The sequence below is a fragment of the Opisthocomus hoazin genome, chromosome 6 (genome assembly GCF_030867145.1).
Source record: "Opisthocomus hoazin isolate bOpiHoa1 chromosome 6, bOpiHoa1.hap1, whole genome shotgun sequence".
In the NCBI taxonomy this organism is placed as follows: domain Eukaryota; kingdom Metazoa; phylum Chordata; class Aves; order Opisthocomiformes; family Opisthocomidae; genus Opisthocomus; species Opisthocomus hoazin.
In genome coordinates, this window is record NC_134419.1 from 32,471,985 (window position 1) to 32,489,243 (window position 17,259).

The 17,259-nt window shown below is 49.9% G+C and overlaps 1 protein-coding gene across 13 annotated transcripts in view; it reads left to right on the forward strand.

The window, feature by feature from the left end:
• The window catches only part of SEC16B (SEC16 homolog B, endoplasmic reticulum export factor), a 149,117-nt gene that overhangs the window by 98,113 nt on the left and 33,745 nt on the right, over positions 1 to 17,259 (forward strand). For 11 of the 13 annotated variants that reach the window (XM_075422587.1, XM_075422586.1, XM_075422593.1 and 8 more), the window contains 3 exons: positions 6,747 to 6,835; positions 7,254 to 7,416; positions 8,239 to 8,387. The gene's annotated coding sequence lies outside the window, so the exon portion shown is untranslated. Of the gene's footprint in view, positions 1 to 6,746; positions 6,836 to 7,081; positions 7,159 to 7,253; positions 7,417 to 8,238; positions 8,388 to 8,544; positions 10,254 to 17,259 lie in introns of those variants that run through there. The other 2 variants (XM_075422589.1, XM_075422594.1) reach the window with 2 other exon arrangements.

Here is a 17,259-nt window from a genome sequence, read left to right on the forward strand (position 1 = left end):
TTCTGTATGGGAAGAAATTGGTGGGGTTGTGTCCGCTGGGGCACTCATCTGCTCACAGGGCTGTGGAGGGGACATGGGGAAAGAGATGAGTCCTTGCTCTTTCCTCATCCCTAGCTCTTTACCTTTCTGTCATTTGTCCTTACAACCATCAGCTAACTCATGTCTTTGTTTTATGTCCAGCCCTGCTTTGGTCGCCTTAATGAGTAATGACATCTTAATGACACTCCCAGGGCTTTGTCCCTGGCAGGGCATCATCTAATCCTGTAGTATTTGCTCAGCTGAATGGGTCGCTGGTTTTACTGGACTTGTATGAAGGACATTATACAGGTCCAAGTGCAGTTCAGGGGCTGGGCTATGTCTTGGGCAAAAGGGTGATTATATTTCCTCCAGCTTGACTTTGGGGTGTGGAGAGCAAACCCAAGACATCTAGTTGTGGAGCAGGAGAGGATTTGATCCCAGCCTGCCTGCTCGTTGGGTCATTAGCTAACCCAACCAGAGGTAGAAGGGAGGGTAGGTCCAGCCAGCGGCTGGAGAAGGTGAGTAGGAAACCTCAGCCTCCTGAGGGAAGGAGGGACTGAGGTCCTCAGGCTGTTCTCCTGCTTTTCAGGACTGGTTCTGACAAACCCTGAAGATGTTATGACCTCCTAGCAGTAAGGATGGAAATGCAGATTTACTGCAATGTGCTGGTGCCGCTCCTCATGAGATGCTTGTGTAAGTCTAAGATGTGCTGCCTTTGATTTAGCCTCTGTCTCGGTGGAAATGAGCAAAGAGAAGCTGAGAGATCCCTGGTGTTTCTCAGGAGTTTAACCCCGAATGTGGGAGTAAATCAGTGTAAAACTGGCTTGTCTTGCCTTTCCAGTCATCTATTTCTGGCTTCGCTTGGACACTGAATGCAGTCCAAATACTGACAGGTTCTGTGGGATGGCCCCCATCTCCCCCTCAAGCTTGTCTCCTGGAGTCAGGTGATTAGATGACACTCTCTTTCATTGAAGTGCTTTTATTATTTTTTTATCTTTCTGGTCGGTGGAGGGGAGCCAGCAGATCTCATCTTTAAAGGTAAGGGAAATGGAGCCAACGTTTTGTATTCCAGAAATCTCATTATTTTCCAACTAATATGCTGATTTTGGATGTTGGAGTTTGGCAGTGGCACAAGGGTCATTGCTGAACAAAGCAGAAGCAGGTCCGTCCTGGAGAAGCCTGCATGGGTAAAATATGCTTTTTCTATACGGGGGGAAAACGTGAATTCTCTGGGTCATGTCAAGGAGTGAGGCATTGTGGGTAATTTCCAGCTTGATGGTAGATTTCACGCGAGGAGAAAGTGTGTTTTAAGACGTTACTTGATACTGATCTGTCCAGAGTGCTTTTCCCAGGCTGGATTTGGGGAGGGATTATCTCAGATTTTCATTTAGTTCTGAAATCCTGGGTATTGGTTTTCTAAACTAAAACCCCTTTGCAGCAGGTTGCTTGTTCTGTCTTGTTGTTTTAGCTTGATGCATAGGAAGGAATTTAAATTTTCTGAAAGGATGGGGCCAGTGCCTCGCTGGGGTGAATCGGCATCGTTCAAATATTTAAAGGCAGATACATCAATAGTGGCAGCTGAGGATCTGGCTTACTTTGATTAAAAACTGATCAAGATTACTCAGCCTTACCAAGGGACTTGGATTATCAGTCTATAAAAAGGAAAGTAGGAGAGGAGAGGACATTAAATATAAAAATAATCCAATGAAGGATGTGAAGCTAAACTCCTTGCAAATTGAACAATAATGAAAACATTCTCTTTAAACAGGTGGAGGGCAACAGGGCTTGCAGGCAAACGCTAGGCTTGGAGCTAGGTCTGAGGCAGAAATATTGCTCTTGGGTTTCTTGCGGCTATGGCCCGGTCTTTTAATGGCAGGGTTTTTTTCAAAGGAGAACCTTGCTCATTAGAAAATCCCCAAGGGAGTGTTGCGGGAGGAGATGTGGGTGACAAATCCTTTGGAAAATCCTTTCTTCTGCTTCCTCGGGAGACCTGGGCCGGTGCCAAATCTCCCTAGCAAAGAGGTGATTGAAGCTGGGGAACAGAAAATCAACTCTTACAGATTGCACAATGTGAAATGTGCGTTTGTCTTTAGTGTTTCTTACAAAGGTTGAGCTTACCCTCTCTCCTTCCATTGCAGCATTTTTTTCCCCTGGTTTTTCGTTCTTTTTTAAATGTAAAATGTATTTAGGGAGTATTATTATGCTATGTGATTAGGCTTGACAGTGACTGATAGGGAAGCTGTACCAAGCCCTTTGCTTGCTGGGCGGTCCACGGTGGTGGCCTTTCTCAGGAGGCTGTGAAACCACTCAGCATGTGTCTAACTTTCCCAAGATTTCTTATGCATATGGCCCCTAAACTCAATAAAATCTGTTCTTCCCTGTGCTCCTGTGACGTGGTGGTGTAGCTGCTGGTAGGGCAGGCACACTTGGGTTCTAAGCTAGATGGCTTTTGAAGCCCCCAAACCCTATTACGGGCAGCATATTTATCCCTCCTCTTTATGGAGCACACCAGCTTGCTCAATGGACTTGCTTGGATGGGAAGAACATCCCTTGGTGATCTTTGCTAAAGATATGTGGAAGGAGATCTTCTATGTGGGCACAAACTGAAGCAGAGGCAGTTCCGTCTGAACATGAGGAAGAACTTCTTCCCTCTGAGGGTGACAGAGCACTGGAACAGGCTGCCCAGGGAGGCTGTGGAGTCTCCTTCTCTGGAGATATTCAAGACCCGCCTAGACAAGGTCCTGTGCAGCCTGCTCTGGGTGACCCTGCTTCGGCAGGGGGTTGGACTGGGTGACCCACAGAGGTCCCTTCCAACCCCGAACATTCTGTGATTCTGTGATGACTAGAGTGTTCTTTTGTGTCCAAGATGGGCAATGGTGAGAAAGATGCGTGGTGAGCTAGCTGGCCTGGGAGTCTGTCTGGGGTAGCTGGAAGATGCTTTGACTATGTCAGAGGACTCAGAGACCCTGGGAGTGGGGCTGAGTGGCCTTAAAAATGCCGATGAATTAAACTGATGCATCTAAGACTGCTGGAGGAAGGGCGAGGGCGTTGTTGTGGGACCTCCTGGGCAATTCTGTACATGGATGGTCAATGATACTGCCTGAATGCCCTGGCAGCAATGCCAGTCTGCCCAGTTTCTTTAGTTGGAATTAGGGTCAGATGAGGATAAGATTGTCTTTTAATAAGTATTTGTTAGTGAGTGCTTTCCCTTCCCCCTACCCCCTGATATTGTTAATTTTCCTTGCAGTAACACGTGCGTCGTTCAGCTTCTGTTGCTCCATGTGTCGTGCTCTGTTACTCCATCTCGCTCAGAGCCGCAGAGCGTAGGGAACGCTGCCAAAGCTTTTTCTGGGAATTTGCTCTGGTCTTGCTACTTCCCTGGGAGCGCTCAGCTGATGTGTTTTGTTTGCAGAGGGAATAAAATGCTCAAATGTCAGCTTCTGAATGGACTATGAGAGACCAAGGCAAGCACCAACTGCTCCTTCGTCTTTATAAGCAGGCGCCCGCATACACAGGGCCACAGTAAGTTTTGGGCTATGACTTTTCGGAAGAGAAAAGTTTCTAAGCAGTAAATGTTAGGAATTTACACCTACCCTTTTTTTATAAGATGTGATTCTTTGCTTAAGGCAGCCTTGGGATAAAAGTGTTTCCCCTCCTGATCCTTTCCCAGGTGTGAAAATAGGGAGCTACCAGCGGCTGTGATACCCAGTGGAAGGGCACTCCTCTCTCTGAGATGCAGTTGTATTTTCACATGGGCTGGGCGTGAAATGGTGTTAAAAACCGTTGTTAATTGAAATGCATTGGTGAACACGTTTTTTAAAACGCCTGCTTTCTGGTTGGAGACACGATTAAACTTACCCAGACTAAACTGCTGCAGGGAAGGTGGAGACGCGGCGCGCTCTGCGGATGGCTGAGCTGTTCATTCGTTAGCGTGGAGTTGTGTTTCTGATGACTCAGGAGGGAGCTCGGCTGCCCCTCAGCTATTTGCAGAGCTGAAGATCAGTGGTACTGTGGTTATGAACCAGGACTCTGAGCATTGCGTGGAACAGAGCTGGCACCAAAAGCCACCTCAGTCTCAAAGTATGTATAAAAACAAGCAGCGGAGGGTTCCCAAGTGTCAGGTTTGCATGGGGCACTCACAGACACGTCCCAGAAAAATTATCAGGTGGATGCCAAGAATGGGATTCTTGCTGCTTGCCTCAGTTTCTTTCAGGCCATGGGAGACCGCTGGGAGAATGAAAAATTTCAAGCCTCCGTTTGAACCATCTGAAGTAGATTAGGAAGGAGAGATGAACGTTGTGCAGAAACAGGGGCTTCACGACTGCAGGAGCTGGTGATACTGAGTACCTTATACGTTCTGATTTATAATTCCTTCCTGATGTGGAGTCTTCTAGCAAATATCTTCATACACAAAGCCTGAGGAATAATTGATGGGAAAGCCCCTTTTCTTGTGGGTCACGCCTGCGAGCCTTCTCTACCAGGGAGCAGCAACTGCAGAGCTCTTGGCCACAGAAGTAGGCCAGAATTACACAGGCACGGGACTGGTAAGCAGCGGTCACCAGTTTGTACAGCTCCACAACCTGGTCCCATGTCTGCAGCACCCTGGGTCACAGAGCCTGTGCGCTCACTCAGTGTCTTCAGCCTCAGCTTTGGGTGCAGCAGGTAGCTTCACGCCATGCTCTGAGCTCCTGGGCTATGTTTGACCCTCTGTCCTACCTGGGTTTCCACTTCCTGAGGTCTCCAAGAGTTGGACAGCTCAGCTGCCCACACCCAGTTGTAACACCCTTCCTTCTTTGCTTCCCTGGGAAAACAGGGTTTATGTGGTTTTGGCTCCTTTTGCCCACCCTGATAAGTTTCCAGCCTGATGGCTGATTGCAGCTGTGCATGTCAGAGATCTTAAAGACAACGAGTTCCTACCAGCTTGATATAAATAGATGGCCAGGGAGAATACTCTATCTTTGCCCCTTTCCACCAAGGGAATTCAGTTGTTATCAGCCCAAGAGCATCTGTGTCTGAGAGAATGAGGAAGAGAGATGTTACAAATGCCTATGGGGAAAATTGCTTGGAGCAGGCATCCTGCTGCATCCTGGAGAATCCCTCCGTGATGTGTAACTCCATGGAAAATGGAAGTATTGCTAGCTCTGCTACTGGATGAGCATCGTGTGAGGCTTACTGTTGCTTTCTTCCACTGCAGCCTTTCATCAGAGGCTGGAAGCAGTGATGTGTGTCGTGTTGCTGGCCTAAGTCGGAGCAGAGAGCTCGGGGACAGGAGCCTGGCACTGGAGCAGCGGGTTGCAGCCTGCTGCCCAGGGGGATGAGGCTGGTTTAGCCTCTGGCTGGTTGATGAGGGGCAGCTTTCTCTGCAGCAGCACTTGCTTTCCCCGGGCAATAGCCACTGTTTCTAGGATGGTCCTCTGGCTTGTCACCCAGCTCCTTTCCTGCCCTCTTTCCCTTCTGTAGGAAGCTGTTTAATCAAGGGTGTATCAAAATCCATCTGTCTACGCTGGTGTCAACAACCCAGCTTCAGGGACATTTTAAACAATTTTCTTTCCATACTCTGTAATGGATTTCATTGCCAAGGGGATGGAGAGCAGGGCAGCAAAGGTATTTTAATTACATCTGATTGTGGAACCTTGCAGCCTTGCATTGTCAGTTGTTCTGGCACAGCACCATTTGGAGCCAACTTTTGCCAACACAGGCATGCTAGCTGGAGGTTTGCTGGTCACAGAGGAAAACGTCGATATTTCACTCCTGACATCATCTTGGGGTTGTGTATTCTCCCTCTCGCCTGCTTTTGTAGCATCAGCCTCTTTCACGTTAGAGGATTTCAGTCCTTCCATATCGTGTCGCTTAGAGACTGTAAAAAGTAGTCACCTGTCCTATTGTGTGGGCATCGTATCTGCGCAGAGCAGAGGTCCTTTCTTACTGGTAAGAGAACCACTGCAAGGGAGATGTCCGTTTGAACCCTTTCCCCAGCTCACATCTGGGTTTGACAGCCTTTCACTGTAAAAAAGGCCTCCCTCTTTCTCAGTCAAGCAGGTGAAGGTTGAAGTGCTGTCTCCAGCCAGACTGTCTGGGGGAAGGAGGAGGGAATGAGATGAGGGACGCTGCTAGTCTTGCTGTGCTGAAACACCCCGATCAGACCCACGGGGCTGGATCACAATGGAGCAAGCGCTGGGACAGGCAGGAGTGCGACGAGTGTGACAAAGCACATTTTCGGAAGCGTCTGCTCACCAAACAGGAGGAACTCCAGCTGAGTGCGTGTTGAAGGGTCAATAACTGTTGTATCTTTACATGGCTTGAGGTGTATTTTCACTAGCACTCGCGGGTAGTGGTATCTGCGGTGCTGCCTGCATGTCTTCTGGAGCATTCGGCAGGCAGCAGCTCCCAATGCCCGTACTCTGAGCTGCCTTTTCACACAAAAGGCAGAAAGTGTTTAAATCTAACCTGGGGTTTGGAGGAAGGAGAGTCCAAGGAGGAGGAGCGCAGAGTTAAGGTCTTTTTTTTTTTTTTTTTTTTTTCGTTTTTTGTATGACTACTAATATACATTTCCATTCATGCCAAAGATTTGGTTCTGATTTAATAGGAAACTTAATCCTCAATATCCCCAATTTTTCAGTCTTGGAATGTGTTTGTGTTCCTAACAGCACTCATCGGTGTCATTTCCTCCTCTTAATAGACACAACCTCAGCTGCAGACTAGAGAAGTGTTTTGTTTGTGATTCCTAGGTGCTCTGCGCTTGATGCATTGTCTTCCTACAGACGCAGGGCAAACTGCTCCTCCCTTCTGGCCTGGGTTGCAATGATGGATTAAGTAGGTAAGTAATAGAGTGGTAATGAGATAACCACTGACATCAAGCATTAACATGGGAATAAATGAAGTTACCACCCAGAACTAATGGCCTGAACTATCACTGGGTTGTAATTAATGAATGTGGTAGCTGAGATTTACAAGGATATTTTAGGATGCTGTTTGCATGCAGCTTTGGGTTTTATGGCTTGGTTGGAGAGAAATCAATTAATGTCAAGAACTTAATGAATGGACGGAAGCTGTTCTTTGCCAGTTTGTAGTGCCCCTTTTGTGGAAGAGGCTAGACTGGCACGTGTGGATTATCGGCCTTTACTTCAGGGGGGTGGAAGAAGGTAGGATGCTGCAGCCTCTGACTCGCTCTCCAGTGCCTAGCAGAGATGTTGCAAAGTATCTGGGAGGTTTTGTTTCTTCTTCTGTTTTACTAGGGCAGAGTAGCAGGAGTCTTTGTGGAAACAGTGCATTTCAAGTGAACCCGTGCAGGAGGCTGCAAGTTCGCTTGCACATAGAAGAGGTTGCCGATGATGGGGATTCTCCAGCCAGGACCTCCGAACTGAGCAATGACAAGCTGCCCTGTTTTGCCCCGTGAAGGTAGGACATCTAGTTCCTTCTTCAGGTATTCTTCTCCCTGCAGCTGTGGCTCTACCTGCTGCATGTCACCGCCTCCTCACCCTGCGATCTCTCTGGTGTCCTGTGTGATCTGATGACTGCCTGCAGCGAGCGCGTGAGCCTCCTGGAGCAGGAGTTGAGGTGTCCAAGCTGCATACTCTTCTGTGCCCACGCTCAAGGGGCCTTGTCTGGAGAGCTATCCCTCCCTGCTTGCATAACTTACTAGGCATGTGACCCCGCTAAACACTTCTCAGATGTGTGAATAACACTTTTGAGGTGGTTGCTAGGCTCTTGCAGAAAACACAGCAGAGCAGTCAAAATTCTTCACGTTAATTGGTAGGAATATTCCAGCCATCTAACTGCTGCCTCCCTCATCTTTCCATGGCAACACTCTCTCTACAGCAGCCCAGGTGCTTGTGGTTGGATATAGTGGGATTTTCTGAGCCCTCTGTCTTCCAAATCACCCCTTGGAGCATGGAGGGAACATCTGTACTTTTAAAATATGGGCATCATGTGATAGATCAAATAGCTTCCCTTGGTGTAACCATATTCCTTTTTTATGCTGTCGGAGACAGAAAACTTTGGAAACATGCCTGAATTGAACCCTTGCATTTCTTTGGTGGAAAGAGCTGTTGCCCTGATTTTTTTGACAGGGAGAGAAAGGCGCTGAAAGAGTCCTGAGTGTTCCTCTTTCTTCCCATGGCCTGAGTTGTCACACCTTTCTATCAGGTGGAGAAAGGAGAGGGACTACAGCTCACAGCATCAGGTGAGCAAAGGGAAGAATAATCTTTTTCTCTCCTGCAGAGCCCAGCCTGGATGGAGCTGTTGTGTTTCCTTCAGGAAGCCACGATGGTGGCTGGAAGGAGCCGGAGATGAGAAGAGGGAGAGTGGACGGGAGAGAGAAAGCTCAGGCCTTGCATCATCCTCACCTCTGCTCCCTGGCGTGAATAAAGGTGTGTGGGATTTGAGACAGCACAAACGCGGGCAGAGCTGGATGTTGCAGAGCAGAGGGCTGGTGGTGTGGGTTTGCGTGGCAAGGTTTTGGTAGCAGGGAGGCTGTAGGAGTGGCTTCTGTGAGAAGCTGCGACAAGCTTCTCCCATATCTGATAGAGCCAATGCCAACCGGCTCTAAGATGGACCCGCCACTGGCCAAGGCCAAGCCAATCAGCAACGGTGGTAGCGCCTCTGTGATAACATATTTAACAAGGGGAAAAACCTGTGGTGAGACGGCAGAGGAGTGAGACGATGCGAGAGAAACAACCCTGCAGACACCAAGGTCAGTGAAGAAGGAGGAGGAGGAAGTGCTCCAGGCACCGGAGCAGAGATTTTTCCCCTGCAGCCCGTGATGAAGACCATGGTGAGGCAGGCTGTCCTCCTGCAGCCCATGGAGGTCCACGATGAAGGAGATCTCCACCTGTAGCCCGTGGAAGGGACCCCACGCCAGAGCAGGTGGATGCCTGAAGGAGGCTGTGACCCCGTGAGGAGCCCTATGCTGGAGCAGGTTCCTGGCAGGACCTGCGGACCCATGGAGAGAGGTGCCCATGCCGGAGCAGGTTTGCTGGCATGGCTTGTGACCCCGTGGGGGACCCACGCTGGAGCAGCCTGTTCCTGAAGGACTGCACCCTGTGGAAGGGACCCACCCTGGGGCAGTTCATGAAGAGCTGCAGCCTGTGGGAAGGACTCACGTTGGAGAAGTTTGTGGAGAACTGTCTCCTATGAGAGGGAGCTCACGCTGGAGCAGGGGAAGAGGGTGAGGAGTTCTCCCTCTGAGGAGGAAGGAGCAGCAGACACATTGTGTGATGAACTGACCATAACCCCCATTCCCTGTCCCCCTGCGCCGCTCAGGGGGAGGAGGTAGAAAATCAGGAGTGAAGTTAAGCCTGGGAAGAAGGCAGGGATGGGGGGAAGGTGTTTTAAGATTTAGTTTTATTTCATATTGTCCTGCTCTGGTTTGATTGGTGATAAATTAAACTTTTTTTTCTCCCCAAGTTCAGTCTGCTTTGCCCGTGACAGTAATTGGTGAGTGATCTCTCCCTGTCCTCTCATCATTTTCTTCTCCCCTGTCCAGCTGAAGAGGGGGAGTGACAGAGTGGCTTTGGTGGGCACCTGGCATTTATCCAGGCCAAACCAAACCAGCTGGTGTGGGGAGCAAGGCGTCCTCTCTTCCTGCTGCCCACCTCTCTGAAGCATTCTCCACGCATGTTCTAGCACTGTTACCTCTTTCAAGACCTGTGTCACAGGCATTTCTGATAATTCCTGGGGAAAATGAGATGTGGGTGGCTGGTGATGATCCCGGCCCAAAGCTGCCCAGACTTGGGGAGGGTGCCACTCTCCCTGGAAGCATTACATTTCCTTGGTGCAGGCTCAGTAGTTCCCTTCCATGCTGAACAGGAGGAAGAAATTTCCACCTGTTGGACCAGCACAAGCCAAGACCCAAACAGCAGAGAACGGACAGCGTATTCGGGGATATGTAAATCCTGCTCCCCCAGCCTTGGGAAGCTTATTGCCCTCAACGAAGCACACAGTGTGGCTGTCACTCCCGAGGAGCCCAGGCAGGCGGTTATGTGACAAGGGAAAATTACCCAGGCTGTTGGGTAAAGGCAAGTGAGCAGGAATTTTCCTCCAACTGTTCCAGGACAAAGTTAATGTAGGAGAAGCCATTAAAATTAATGCTGGTAAACAAGGATAAAAACCAGCAGGGTTGTAACAAAATTTGGACCAGATTGGGTTTCCCAGCTGTCATGTTGCATGCTGTTTGAAACGCAGCAGGCGGAAGGAGAGGGTAAGCCGAGCTCAGAAAGCTCTTGTCAGAGAGGACTGTGAGGTTGGGGTTGAGGGCATGTGGGCTCCAGTGGCACTGGCTTTGTGTTCCAGCACTCCAGTCTCTGGGCCCACTGCCTTTTTCTGGGAAGCAGTGACACTGTTTTGTCTGATGGTCCTTACGTCTTGTATGTATTTACCTGCTGTCCTCAAAATCCACGCCCTGCGCTGGGGCTCTGGGAATGTGCCTGCACATGGTTGCTGGCTGTAGGTGCTTTGTGTGAGCACATCTGGGAGCAGATCTCGGGCTGTTGGGGCAGTGACTCGCTCCAAGCAGCTGGTTCTCAGGGTTCAGCTGGGCAAGGTACAACAGAGCAGAGTGATTCCCCTCTCCGTTTCATCTGTGTCCATGTTTTGGTGTAGGGAGGAAAGCTCAGGCTGGGTGCCTAGTCTGGTATTGGTGGTGGGTATGGGCTAAGTGGGGCACAGAGCATCCCAGGGAAAAGCCCCTTGCCCAGGAGCTGCGTGCTACTGCTCTCTTCTCGATGACTTTCTCCAACCACACAGCATACTAACATAAGCTGGTCAACTTCCCCAAAGCTCCTGGTACCAGATGTTCAACTGATCTGATGCTTTGGAATAGGTCAAATCTAGTATAATGAAGCCAAAATTTCTAGCCCCGGAACTGAAGAAATGGCCCATATTTTCAAGCGACCACTGATTTCTTGGGAGTAGTAAGAAGGGAGAGGTACAAAAGCAGTTAGCCACTTTCTTCTAGTGCCTGAGAGACTTGAAGAGTGTGTTTGAAAAGAAAGAAGGCCATTTCTGAGCACAGCCATCTTCAGCACAGATGAACAACATGGATGCCAACAGCCATAGAAAACTCCCCAGTCCACCAGTCAGCGCAAGTAGCAGCAGAAGGATCCTTTGGTTCCTCAAGAGGCATCATATACCTTATATCTCCCTGGTGAGGCTGTGTTTGCTTGGATTTCAGTGATTTTGAGGGCCCTGTCCTGGATGGTCAGGTTTTGTGGGATGGGTTGGGTTCTGGTGGAATCTCCATGTAGCAACTCGCAGAGCGAAGTGAAGCTGCTGAGATAAAGTGCTGCGATGTCTCCAGCCGAGTGCGAGGAACTAGAGCTGGATGTCTAAACTCATCCTCATCAAACAGATGAAGGGAAGTCTGGACAGGTCAAGACTGATGCTACAATGGAAAGCAGCGTGGAGAGAAGCCCAAGCCACAAGTCATCTTTTGGAGTCGTCATCCCTGAGGGAATCCACAGGCTGCCTCTATGGGGAGACATCAGCCCCTTTTCTCCAGTCAAACTGCCAGCAGGTTGCTGTCTCAGAGGCCCTGTCGGTGAGGTGGGCAGAGGTGAAGAGCTTGCTTTTGTTTTTCATGAGACATCACCAAAGAATCAAGGTGACAGAATTATTTTTGTGGAAGTGACTGTGTGAAGTATTTTTTCATTTTGATTATTTGAAAACCAAAACTGTTCATGGGTTTTAAAATTCATGTCCCCTCCGGGTTGCTTTGCTTTGTTTTGGTTCTTTTTCCCTCTCCCTTATTCCTCAGAGGAAACCATCCAAACCTACACAGTGTGTTATTTCTTGAGGACACGCAATCATTTTCCAGTCAAACCTAGGCTGGAAATGCTTCTGGTGATTCAGTTGTCTGAGAAATAGAAAAAAGCTTGGATGGAACAGAAGCCAGGCTGGTTCAGGGAAGGCTTTCTTGTGTTTGAAGGCCCGCATGAGTGGGGGAGTTGTTTCAAAAGCTTTTTATTGGAAAAAGAAATTTTTTATAGGCTTTATTTGGGAGACTTGAGCTCCAGCCATTCTTCTGTTGTGGCTTCTTGTATGGTACCAAGATCTGGAGCCTGGCCATCCCCATCCCAGCTTCCCATGCCTGCTGCATTGCAGAGCTGTGCCAGCTCTCACAGAGTCCTACGTCTTGAGCCCTTTGCTTTCCAGGGTCACCACTTCTGCAGGGTGGGATGGAGGTGACGCCATCTTTGCCTTGACTATACTTTGTAGCAGAAGTCTTCCCCGAGAACGAGAATCGTATGGGTGCAGAGCTGTGTCTTGGGTGCAACAGGGACCTTCTGCTATCGCACAGTGAAGGGTCCATGTCCCACATTCATCGTTGCAGCCTGCTTAAGCTCCTCACCACCGAGAACCTCTTTCTGAGGTTCCCAGCATCCAGTGAGGTTCATAGCCAGGCCCCAGAAAGGCAGATGCAGCGGTAGTAACCACCACAAAGTCCCCTGCAGAATATCTCTCTTTGGCCTGCAGTTTCCCCACCTATAAAACAAGCGTGTTTTAATGGTGTGCTCCTCAAGGCATGGCTTTGAATTCCCTCCTAAAACAAGGAGTTATGGAAAACCACCAGGCAATGGCTGGAATCAGGTGAGCCAGTCTGTCCCATCCCTAGAGCAATCCTGGTTTTCGGGGGCTGTTCTTATCATCTCCATGGATGTCCTAGAAGTAGCTTGATCGAGGCAAGGTGCGTCATGGAAACAGGACCATGCTGGAGAGGCTTGGGCAATGGGGATGCTTCACATGGGACAGGAGCAGTGGCCTCTGTGTCTGGAAATACAGCAAGAAGTGGGCTGGATAGCGGAGACCACCTACTCCTGTTGCTGACTGCTCCGCGAGCTGCCAGCTCTGCTGTCTAGTGCTGGCCAGATCCATGGCGTAACTGCTCATCTCCAGTCCCTGCCTTCTCTGTGCCCCACATGCTGCTTCTCCTATAAATAGTCCATCGGGAAGCAGAGCACAGAGCCACCGCAGATGGCCCCCTGTTCCACGTGCAGTCGTGTGTGAGATCCCAGATAGGGGCTGTCAATTCCTTGCCTCGAGCCACCCGTGAAACCTCATTAGAAATGGTGTCCTCTTCCTTAACCCCCACCACCCCCTCCCTTCCCTCTTCAACTTGCCTGCATTCAAGCACCCTTATTAAACATGCACTTCTAAGCAAGGAGCGCTGACTTCCCCTTAATTGAAGCATAATAATTAGAGCATTAACACATTAGGAGGGTGAGGCAGCATGTTTAGCTTTTGTGATTAATTATCTGAGGATTGTAATAAGTTGTTAAGACATTAATTACTCTGGCATGTTTATTGCTCTTTATTACAGAACAGACACTTGGTAGCAGCAAGTGTGTCTGGAAATACAGTGAGAAGTGGGCTGGGGAAGGGAGACCACCTACTCACCCACAAAACAGTGAGCTGCTGGTGGTGAGGATGGAGTGGGGACATCCTCCGGGCTGGACCTTGGTGACCAAATAGGTTTATTTCTCTTCCATCTCAAGGAGGCCACAGATGGATAGAAATGGTATCTGAGTCCCTTAGGGCAATCTAGGGCCTGGAAGGTCCTTTCTGATCTTTTCATCTGAATTCTTCTCCTCTCTCAAATGAAGTATTTCCTTCCTGGTGGCTTGAGCTCCCGCTCATTTGGATCTTTGTGTTTCCAACTCTAGTCAGCGTGGCTTAGTCTCTGGATCTTAGAAGGAAGGTTGTCTGTATTGAAGACAGGCTGAAGTTCAGAGTGTCAGCAGCGGTCAAAGGATGAACCAGGGCTCCAGTGCCCTCCCTCACCTCTCCACTGGATGAATTCTCTTCTGGAGAATTGGGAGGTAGGTTAGGGAAGGGGGTAGGAGAGGTTTGGACTGCCGTAGCCTGCTCTTTAGACAACAAGCTGCTCTGTGGCCCCTAGATAACTCCACACTCGTTGCTCAGATTGGGTCTAATGGCAAAGATCAAGTCTGGAGGATGGGTAGGTCTTGTGCGCTCCTGAAACTCTGACAAGAGAGAAGAGGCAGCCAAATCAGCAGGAAGATATGGTGGGCCTGAACACGCAAGACCTAGTAGCAGCCCCAACCGCTGTCAGGGATAAAGAAATTTGGGAGGAGGATGGGGAAGCTGTGGGTGCGGTGTGTTGACACAGCAGATTTCCTTTTGGGACCCCTGGGCCTGACATTTCTGGTTTCTAGGCTGTTGCTGTGTCCTCGTGTTATCGCAACACGCACTTGTGTCTTGGGACAGTGGCTGATGGATGCAAGGGGCGGGAAGGGGACGTTCCTCTGTTGCCTCTTGTTGCAATGGAAACATGTGGTGACCCTGACCAGTCTCTCCCTCCCCAGAAGCGACCCAGTGGTCTATTTCCCTGTGGCTTCCACCAGCTCAAGCTGGTGTCACCATCACGAAGTCGGCTTGGTGGCTGGGGAGGTCGTGTCCCTTCCCCGTGTGCAAGCTGGGATCCATCTTGTGCTGGTGGGGTGCATTCTGCTGCCTTCAGCCTGCCGGAGCCGCCGCCTGGATCTGGCATTCGCCGTTGGGTGCCTGATTTCTGCATTCATGGAAAGTGTCAGCCCTGCATTTCCCGCTCGGCTCCTAGGGACAGAGCGGGTCATGACTTATGCGTTTTATCATTAAAAAGATAATTTCCTCTAGATGTGTGCAATAAGACAATGGCACTGACCTGTGATCCTGGTATTGCACAGCATTAATGATTTCCCTCTGCAGGTAACAAGCAGCAAATGTACACATTTTGGAGAGATCTGAAAATTTTTTACTCCTTTTTAAGACTGCTGTCTTCCTAGGCCAGACTTAATTAGCAGACCTCATTATTTCCTCAAATGTAACTTGACTTCCATTGAATGAGAATTGTTCAGTGGATGGGGAGCAGCAGAGCGGTGCTGCAATATTCATATTGTTTTAATTGCAACATTAACATTTCATGCCGCTCTTGGCATACTTTCAGGTGCGGCCCTTTAGCTCAGTGCAGCGCTGTGAAAGGTTGGATCAGAACAATTAGGTTAGAGTGACTGGATTTCTGGATTTTCTTTTTTTTTCTTATTTTTTTTAATGAACGCAAGCCTGGATTCAATCCCCACCCCTCCTTTTGTTGGGCAGAACAGGGAGTCAAGCACCCCTGAAGTGTAAATCATTTTTTGGAATAAAGGATGTGCTGTAGCACATGTTTAAATTCTCTTTTTGTGGAGCTGAAGCCCCACAGGTACATGTGATACGTGATCCACCGAGCTGACAGCTCCTCCTGGGACTTGACCTTTACCGGGTGAATCAGAGAAGTCTCAAAACCCATCTGACCACCTGGGCCATGGCCACACACGGGCTGAAGGTAAAAAGGCCGTTTCCCACTTCTGAATTACTTCCAGGGATGCCTGAAGCTGGAAGTGACACCATGAACAACTAACGACTGGGTCAGTGAGGATGCTAAATGAGCAGAGGGATTACCCCGTCCTGTCTCCAAATTATAATTGGTCTTTGGCTTCCTTGCAGAGGGGTCGGGCAGCACTGAGATGCCGGGCTTAGCCGTAGCAAGCTGCGGTCACCTTCGCTGCCTTGCCACGTACCGTACGCTAGCTGCTAATTGTTCCCGTACCGGAGAGCAGTGATGAGTGACAGGAGTTCCCGGCAAGAGCAACTCCAGGTTCCACCCTGGAACGGCGTAACGAGGGTCTACTAATTGGGTCACAGAAAGGAGGTGAGCAAGGAAGGCCAGCCAGCAGCTCTAGTAAATGGCTTCTTGGTGTTTGTCTCCAAAGGCTGTGTGACGCGCGAAGTGTTTAGTTGACTTTAAAGGAGAACAAAGAGGCCGCTGTGTCCCCTCCAGCCTTTAGGAGAAAGAGGAAGGCTGAGCTTTGCGCCCACGCTGCTGCCTGCCCGCTCTGTGCTGGCATTGCCTTGGTGAGTGGGTCTGCTCTGCAGCAAGGACCTGCGCGTGGAGGGACAAGCTCCTTCTCGCTCACAATAACAAGTGCCACTAATCAGTAAGCCTGCTAATGGGTAGCTCGACGAGTAAGTGATACTGCTGTGAGCTCCCCGGGCGGCTGCTCGGGCTCTGGGCTGCCTTCTCAGCGTTTGCTGGCAGCAGCCTGCGGATGAAACATCTTGTGGAAGGTGAAATCTCCGTCTGTGCAGTGGAGGGGCAATGGGAGGGTTGCGGGGGTGAGGGAGCTGCTCTGCCCATCGGTGCTCCCCCTTGGAGCCGGGCACGACCCTTCCATTTCAGGGAGCGTCTGAACTCATCCGTACAACTGGGATGGCAATTCGAGCTGGAAGTGCAGCGGGACCTCGGCTTGGTCACTGGAAGAACAGCAAGGGAAGAGCACACAGCCCTTTTCCAGAGGGTTTCCAAGGGCTGAAAGGACATTTTAGCTGGCTGGCTCTCCTATCAGCCAAGCAGGCTTGAAATCTTCTCCCATTAGTACTGTGTGCAGTGGGATCCATGAAGCCTCATCTCCTGTGGATATATAGCTTGAGTTTGGATTCTCTGGTGTCTAGTAAGCGGCTTGTGCTGAATGGAGCATCTCCCCTTACTGGGATATTTATAGCATCTCTCTTTCTCCCACGCAGATTGTCTGATGTCTAATAAGGGATGATACACTAGAGTTCGGAAGGTGCTAATAATGTCTCTCCTCTGTTTGACAGTCTGTTTCCATGAAATTTATGGACTCTGGCTGTCTCCAAGACCTCTGTCTCTCTGTCAGATCAGGTTGAAATCTGTTTGCAGTGTCAGAAGTTGCCGGGGAGTGGGCAGAGGACAGACTGATGCAGCAGGATTGCATATGCTTTGCACTTCTCGGGAAATTAGGCTGAAAATGTGCCCAGCTCTGTTTCCTGCAGATCTGGGGGGGGGCAGCTGTGGCTCAGATCACCAAACTGCAAGTCTGGGAAGGCAAGCTGGTTGTGTGGGAAGAAGGCGATGAGCTCAGAGACTACCCAGAAGAAGAACTGCTCTGCCGCCAGCCGCCCTGCGCCGGCTGCCATGCTGCGGGCTCTTCAGGCACGTTCCGGCTGCCTGGGGCGACGAGCACCAGTGCAGAGCGTGGCCTCTTGTGGAAAACGGCCCCTGAGGACGACAAATGAGCAAGCCCGGAGCTCCTGGATGGTGTGAAGAATTGCCGGGCTAAAGGATAATGAATGCTGCGGCAGGAGACGGAGCATTTCTCTGAGGCCATTCATCCACTTTATCACCCTGCTAACAAGGCCCAGAGCGACTGGAGAGAGACTTCTCTGGAGCAGCACCATCCCTCAGCT